Genomic DNA, 6,772 nt, shown 5'->3' with positions numbered 1-6,772 from the left:
CCTAGCACTAAACACCGAGCTGGCGTTTAGCGCCGCTAGTGTATGATTGTTGCATGAATTACGAAGCTCCTGGAGCTAAATGCCAGGTCGGAGTGTTTAGCACCAACCAGTTAGAGGCCTTGCATGAAGCAGGAGACGCGTGGTGCCAAACGGCAGGCTCAGCGTTTGGCGCCAGCTTGGCAGCTTCAATTTTTTTCCTTTTTCTTCTCCACGAACTCTACCAAATTTGCCCGAATTATTTCTGGAATAAATAAAACCACAATATGCCTCAAAGTAGCATCCAAATAAGGTTCAAATACTATAATCTCAATAAAAGTCAATAATTTCATATCTAAAATAATAAGAAAATATAAAAAAGATGCTCATGCATCGAGAATCCTAGCAGTTGCTCACCCCTAACATCCCCTCCACCGCGTATCCGCCTGGCATCTGTCTCATCGTTTTGCCCCTTGTCATTCACGTATCCCTCGCTGTCTCTTTGATGCTTGGATTATTGTATGGTTTAGAATTTCACAAATGAAATCTCGTTGCAAGTATAGTTCTAAACCGACAAAGAATCCTCACATGCAAAAATATTGGTTGTCACAAGTACAAATCCCAAATAAAAATTAACCGAAGTATTTAAACTTCGGGTCGTCTCACAAGAAATTGTAATAAAGTAGTCAATTATTGGCTATGAAGATGCCAGGGGGTTTGATTGATAAAATGGGCAATAAAATAAATGACAAGAAAAGTAAATCAAGTAACTCAAGAAAGCAATTGATAAAGAGAGACATTCATGGCAAGGGTTGAAAATATAGGCTTTCTATCCTAGTCACTAATAACAATAATTAACAAGAATTTATCTTATTACATCATCCCTGACGATGGAAGAAGGTAACATATTATCTTCACACTCGAAGAAAGTATAACAAGACTAGCTAATATCAATCCAAACGTCCTAATCAACTCATTAATTAAATTAGCAAGAGATTAGAGTCAATGAAAATCAAACTAGCTAACAACTCAAGATCACCTAATTTCTCTTTCTAAGCCAAGAATGCTCAAAATCTACTCTAACATCCACCCAAGCATTTTGTCAAACACTTGGAAGGTATAAAAGAAAATCATGGTAAATGTGCAAGAATAATAAAATCTAACAACTACCAATTGCAAGGGAAGTAAATTCACAACTCAATTCAACAATAAAAGAACATCAAACATAAATTGTATTAAAGAGATCCAAATCCAACATGAGCATTCATGAACATAAAAGAGACATGAAAGTAAAATTAACAAAAGAACCAAGAAGAATTTAAGTATTAGAACAAGAAATTGTAGAGGAAACAAGATGAAATCATGTAATCAAATCTAGATCTAAGAGAAATTAACCTAATCCTAACCTAATTCTAGAGAGAAAAGGGAGCTTCTCTCTCTAGAAAAATAATTAACTAAAGGCTCATCATGACTAACTAAGTGCTCCCCCCTTTGCTCAAGCTTGAATTCTGCATGAAATACCCTCGGAAACGAGTTGGATTTGGGCCTGGGCAGCTCAGAAATCGCCCTAGCTTTTTCACTTTAAGTGAGTCACGTGCCGAGCGTCATGCGTATGCGTGGGTGACGCATGTGTGTCACTGGCCAAATCTCCTACTCATGCGTACGCGTGGGTGACGCATGCGCATGGATTGCAAATCTTCAATGCACGCGTACGCGTGCATGATGCGTGCGCGTGGCCCTCAATTCTCCAAATGCTCATTTCTTCATGAATTCTCCACTTTGCATGCTTTTCTCTTCACTTCTTCCATCCAATACTTCCTTATGAACCTGAAATCACTCAACAAACACATCAAGGCATCGAATGAATTAAGGTGAATTAAAATTATCAATTTAAGGGACTAAAAAGCATGTTTTTACACTTAAGCACAAATTAAGGGAGAATTGCAAAACCATGCTATTTCATTGAATAAATGTGAGAAAATGTGATAAAATCCCCTAAATTAAGTACAAGATAAACCACAAAATTGGAGTTTATCAAAATTCCCCATACTTAAACCAAGCATGTCCTCATGCTAAAATCAAGAAAGAAGCAAAGGGTATCAACATTTATTCAATGCAAACTACCTACATGTAATCTACCTATATGCAACTATCTAAATGAATGCAATTACTTGGTCAAAATAAATCAATTCCCAAGAAAGCATATAGGCACAAGGGCTAAAGCAATAGCAATCAAAGCAAACCCACAATTGAATTGAGTTATTAAAATAGTTCACAAACTTGCAAGAAAAGATGATCATGGGTGGAAGCATGTAATTGAGCAATCGAACCCTCACCGGATGTGTATCCGCTCTCGTCACTCAAGTATATGGGGTTGATTCACTCAATTCTCCCCTAATCATTCTTTCTAAGATTTGTTTTTCATCTTACAATTAACAATTATTTCATGCATGCATACAAATATCATGAGGACTTTCCCATAGGTTGTAATGGGGCTAGGGTCACGGTAAGGGCGTATATATGGTCAAGTGGACTAGAATTTGAATCTTTGATAAGCTTAAACTTCCCACCTAACCTATATAGCAACCTATACAATCTCAAAGCTAACCTAACTACCCATTCTTCACTTTTTCACATACTCATGCATTCTCTTTTGATCACCACACATATGCATTGATTATTATTGAACTTCACTTTGGAGCATTTTGTCCCCTTTTTATTACTTTTCTTTTTCTTTTCTATATATTTTTTTCTTTATATATATATAAAAGGACTAGTCACAGCCTGCGGAGTTTAGACCGGCTAGTCAAACTGAATACAACAGAGTTTTGAAGTTTTAAAACAGCAACAACCTATCTCTCAAAGTTTTCAGAAATAAAGCCTCTAAGGCAACAAAGTTATAAAAGTACAAAGGATAAGAGAGTAACTACATCGAACATATCAAACTACAAAAAGTGATAAAGATCCTCCACTCCGTTACCATCTCGCAACTCACCAACTCCGAGGTGGGTTATGACTTGCATATGAAAAACAACAACATATGGTATGAGAACCGGAGGTTCTTTGTATGGTAACAGTGCCTAATATGTAAGATATAAGGTTCTAGGATGCCAAAGGCAATCCTAGAACTTCACATCGATACACTTGTTCAAGCTTAACAAAATAAATAATTTAAACCATAAACAATAAATAGGGTTATCTAAACTTAAGAGATTTCTAACTAATACCAAACCACACCACTGTATCCCACAGCCTTTGCCAACCTACCCTCCACACGATCCCATCATCATCGCCTACCTGACCCCCTCAACGCCAGTAAAACATATTTAATGCAAACAAGTAAAGCACAAATAGTATTCATGTATAACAGGTAAATCAATTAGCATGTAGACATATTATTCAAATAGGCATAACTCAATTAATCAAAGCAAACAAGCAAATAGAAGATGCTTATGATGATGAATATCTATCCTATTTTGGCTCGTGATATCACTTGTTGGTTCAAGATGCCAACCTGACACATCTCCGGGGATATAGGCCCTGCACACTCATGTAGTAGAGAATCTGCTACGTTAAGGATATAGGCCCTGCACACTCATGCGGCAGAAAAGGTTATCAATCACAACTTCATCCCAGGGATATAGTGCCCTACACACTCTTGCAGCAGAGAAATCTACTACGCTAGGGATATAGGCCCTGCACACTCATGCAGCAGAGAATCTGCCACGCCAGGGATATAGGCGCTACACACTCTTTCAATAACCAACAAGTCCCTCATTCATTTCCGAGTTCCACACTCATCGTAACAACCATCAGTTCTTAATTTCGCAAACTTATCAACATCTCCAAGACTCAAACTCATTATCCATCCTCAAGATTCTCCAATATGACATAATCATTCCAAATTTCAAAGTCTCGTCAAAGAAATACCTCACCACACCATATTCACTAATCTCATCCACAAACCTTCCAAAGCCTAAGTCACCGTCTTCTGAAACTCGTATATAATTCCATTAATCTCAAACATAAACACATCTATACTAACCTTAGGGCTTAATTACTAGCCACAAGCCTTAATGAGAAGTTGAAGAAGTTTGGAAAGCTAGAGAACCCTTAAAAGTGAAGAAAAACACATTTTCCGCAAAATAGGGGTTTGTGCATATGCACACTCCTGCCATGCGTACGCACACGGTCAAAAATGGGTGGTCACGTATGTGACACCCTACTCGCGTACGCGAGTGTTCCAACCCGAATGGAATGCTCGTGTCGCGTGTTAAAATTCGTGTATGCATAGCCAAAATTCACATGGCGTACGCAACCCAATGCCCGCGTACGCGAGACTCCTAGGCAGTGGATAATGTCCGCGTCGCGTGCATAGGTTCGCATACGCATGTTGCATCAAACTCAGAAAATGAATGCTGTAGAATTTCAGTTTTAAACACCAAACTTTAAACGCTCATAACTTCCTCTACAAAACTCCATTTTCCTCAAACTTTATATCATTTTAAAGCTCTTGAAATCACCTTTAGTTTAAAACAAAACCAATCAATTTTGAAAACCGAGGCTCAAGTTATGATCTGCCAAAGTTCACCAAAAATAGATTTTTACCAAATTTCACAAGGTTCTCTATTTTTCTAAAACTCAAAACCAAACCAAAATATTTACAACCATAATTCATTACCAAAACACTACCATAAATTTACCATTATTTCTTAATCATAATCATATTCCTAAACATTTTCACACCTAATCACTCGATTCATTCTCAATCCCCATCCAAAAATTCCTTAATATGTTACCAAACTTCATAGTCCTCATCATTCAACAACACCACCGCTACACACTACAAATTCTCATCAACATCACTAATCATGATCACTCATCATATCCATCAACATTCAACACCAAACATCAACAACCACCATCATAATTCATCAAAATCATCATAATGCATATATCATACATTATAACACTCCATATCATCCTCTTAGTCATCAAACATAAATTCACATATAATTAATCATACACCAACATCATTCAATCCTATCTTAGGGTCAACTAGCCTAAATGTCCATAAACATTACATATTACATAAAGAAAACCGAAACCATACCTTGGCCGATTCCCACGCAACTCAAAATACCAAGCTCAAACTCAATGCTCCAAAACTATCAAGCTTACTCCAACAAACACCAAACCTCAATCTAACATTATACAACATACCAACATCAAACCTAGGGTTCACAAAATAACTAAACATAAGGATTTAGTGAAACCTTACCTTACCCAATGGTGCGCAGAAATTGTGACTACACTTTGATTATGTAAAATTCATCGCTCTTTCTTTCCCTGGTAATGGCGCCAAAAACATAATGCCAATACCATGGTTCACAACTTCGCACAACTAACCAGCAAGTGCACTGGGTCGTCCAAGTAATACCTTACGTGAGTAAGGGTCGAATCCCACGGAGATTGTTGGTATGAAGCAAGCTATGGTCACCTTGCAAATCTCAGTCAGGTAGGGTTAAATGTGATTGGATTAGATAATTAAAAGATAAATAATAAAGGATAGAAATACTTATGTAATTCATTGGTGAGAATTTCAGATAAGCGAATAGAGATGCTTTCGTTCCTCTGAACCTCTACTTTCCTACTATCTTCATCCAATCAGTCTTACTCCTTTCCATGGCTGGCTTTATGTGATACATCACCATTGTCAATGGCTACTTTCGGTCTTCTCTCGGGAAAATGATCCAAATGCCCTGTCACGGCACGGCTAATCGTCTGGAGGCATCACCCTTGTCAATGGTTTCATCTTATCCTCTCAGTGAAAATGGTCAACGCACCCTGTCACGGCACGGCTATTCATCTGTCGATTCTCGATCATGCTGGAATAGGATTTACTATCCTTTTGCGTCTGTCACTACGCCCAGCAATCGCGAGTTTGAAGCTCGTCACAGTCATTCAATCATTGAATCCTACTCGAAATACCACAGACAAGGTTTAGACTTTTCGGATTCTCTTGAATGCCGCCATCATTCTAGCTTACACCACGAAGATTCTGATTAAGAGATCTAAGAGATACTCATTCAATCTAAGGTAGAACGGAAGTGGTTGTTAGGCACGCGTTCATAAGGAATGATGATGATTGTCACGTTCATCACATTCAGGTTGAAGTGCGAATGAATATCTTAGAAGCGAAATAAGATGAATTGAATAGAAAACAGTAGTACTTTGCATTAATCTTTGAGGAACAGCAGAGCTCCACACCTTAATCTATGGAGTGTAGAAACTCTACCGTTGAAAATACATAAGTGAAAGGTTCAGGCATGGCCGAATGGCCAGCCCCCAAAATGAGATCATAGGATCAAAATATAATCCAGGATATATCATACAATAGTAAAAGGTCCTATTTATAATAAACTAGTCACTAGGGTTTACAGAAATAAGTAATTGATGCATAAATCCACTTCCGGGGCCCACTTGGTGTGTGCTTGGGCTGAGCTTGAGTGTTGCACGTGTAGAGGTCCTTCTTGGAGTTGAACGCCAGCATTTGTGCCAATTTGGGCGTTCAACTCTGGTTTTAGATCCTTTTCTGGCGCTGGACGCCAGAATTGGGCAGAGAACTGGCGTTGAACGCCAGTTTGCGTCATCTAAACTTGGCCAAAGTATGGACTACTATATATTTCTGGAAAGCCCTGGATGTCGACTTTCCAACGCAATTGAAAGCGCGCCATTTCGAGTTCTGTAGCTCCAGAAAATCCAATTTGAGTGCAGGGAGGTCAGAATCCAACAG

The sequence above is a fragment of the Arachis hypogaea genome, chromosome 18 (genome assembly GCF_003086295.3).
Source record: "Arachis hypogaea cultivar Tifrunner chromosome 18, arahy.Tifrunner.gnm2.J5K5, whole genome shotgun sequence".
NCBI lineage: Eukaryota > Viridiplantae > Streptophyta > Magnoliopsida > Fabales > Fabaceae > Arachis > Arachis hypogaea.
The sequence above is the reverse complement of the archived record's forward strand: the minus strand, read 5'-3'. Positions refer to the sequence as shown.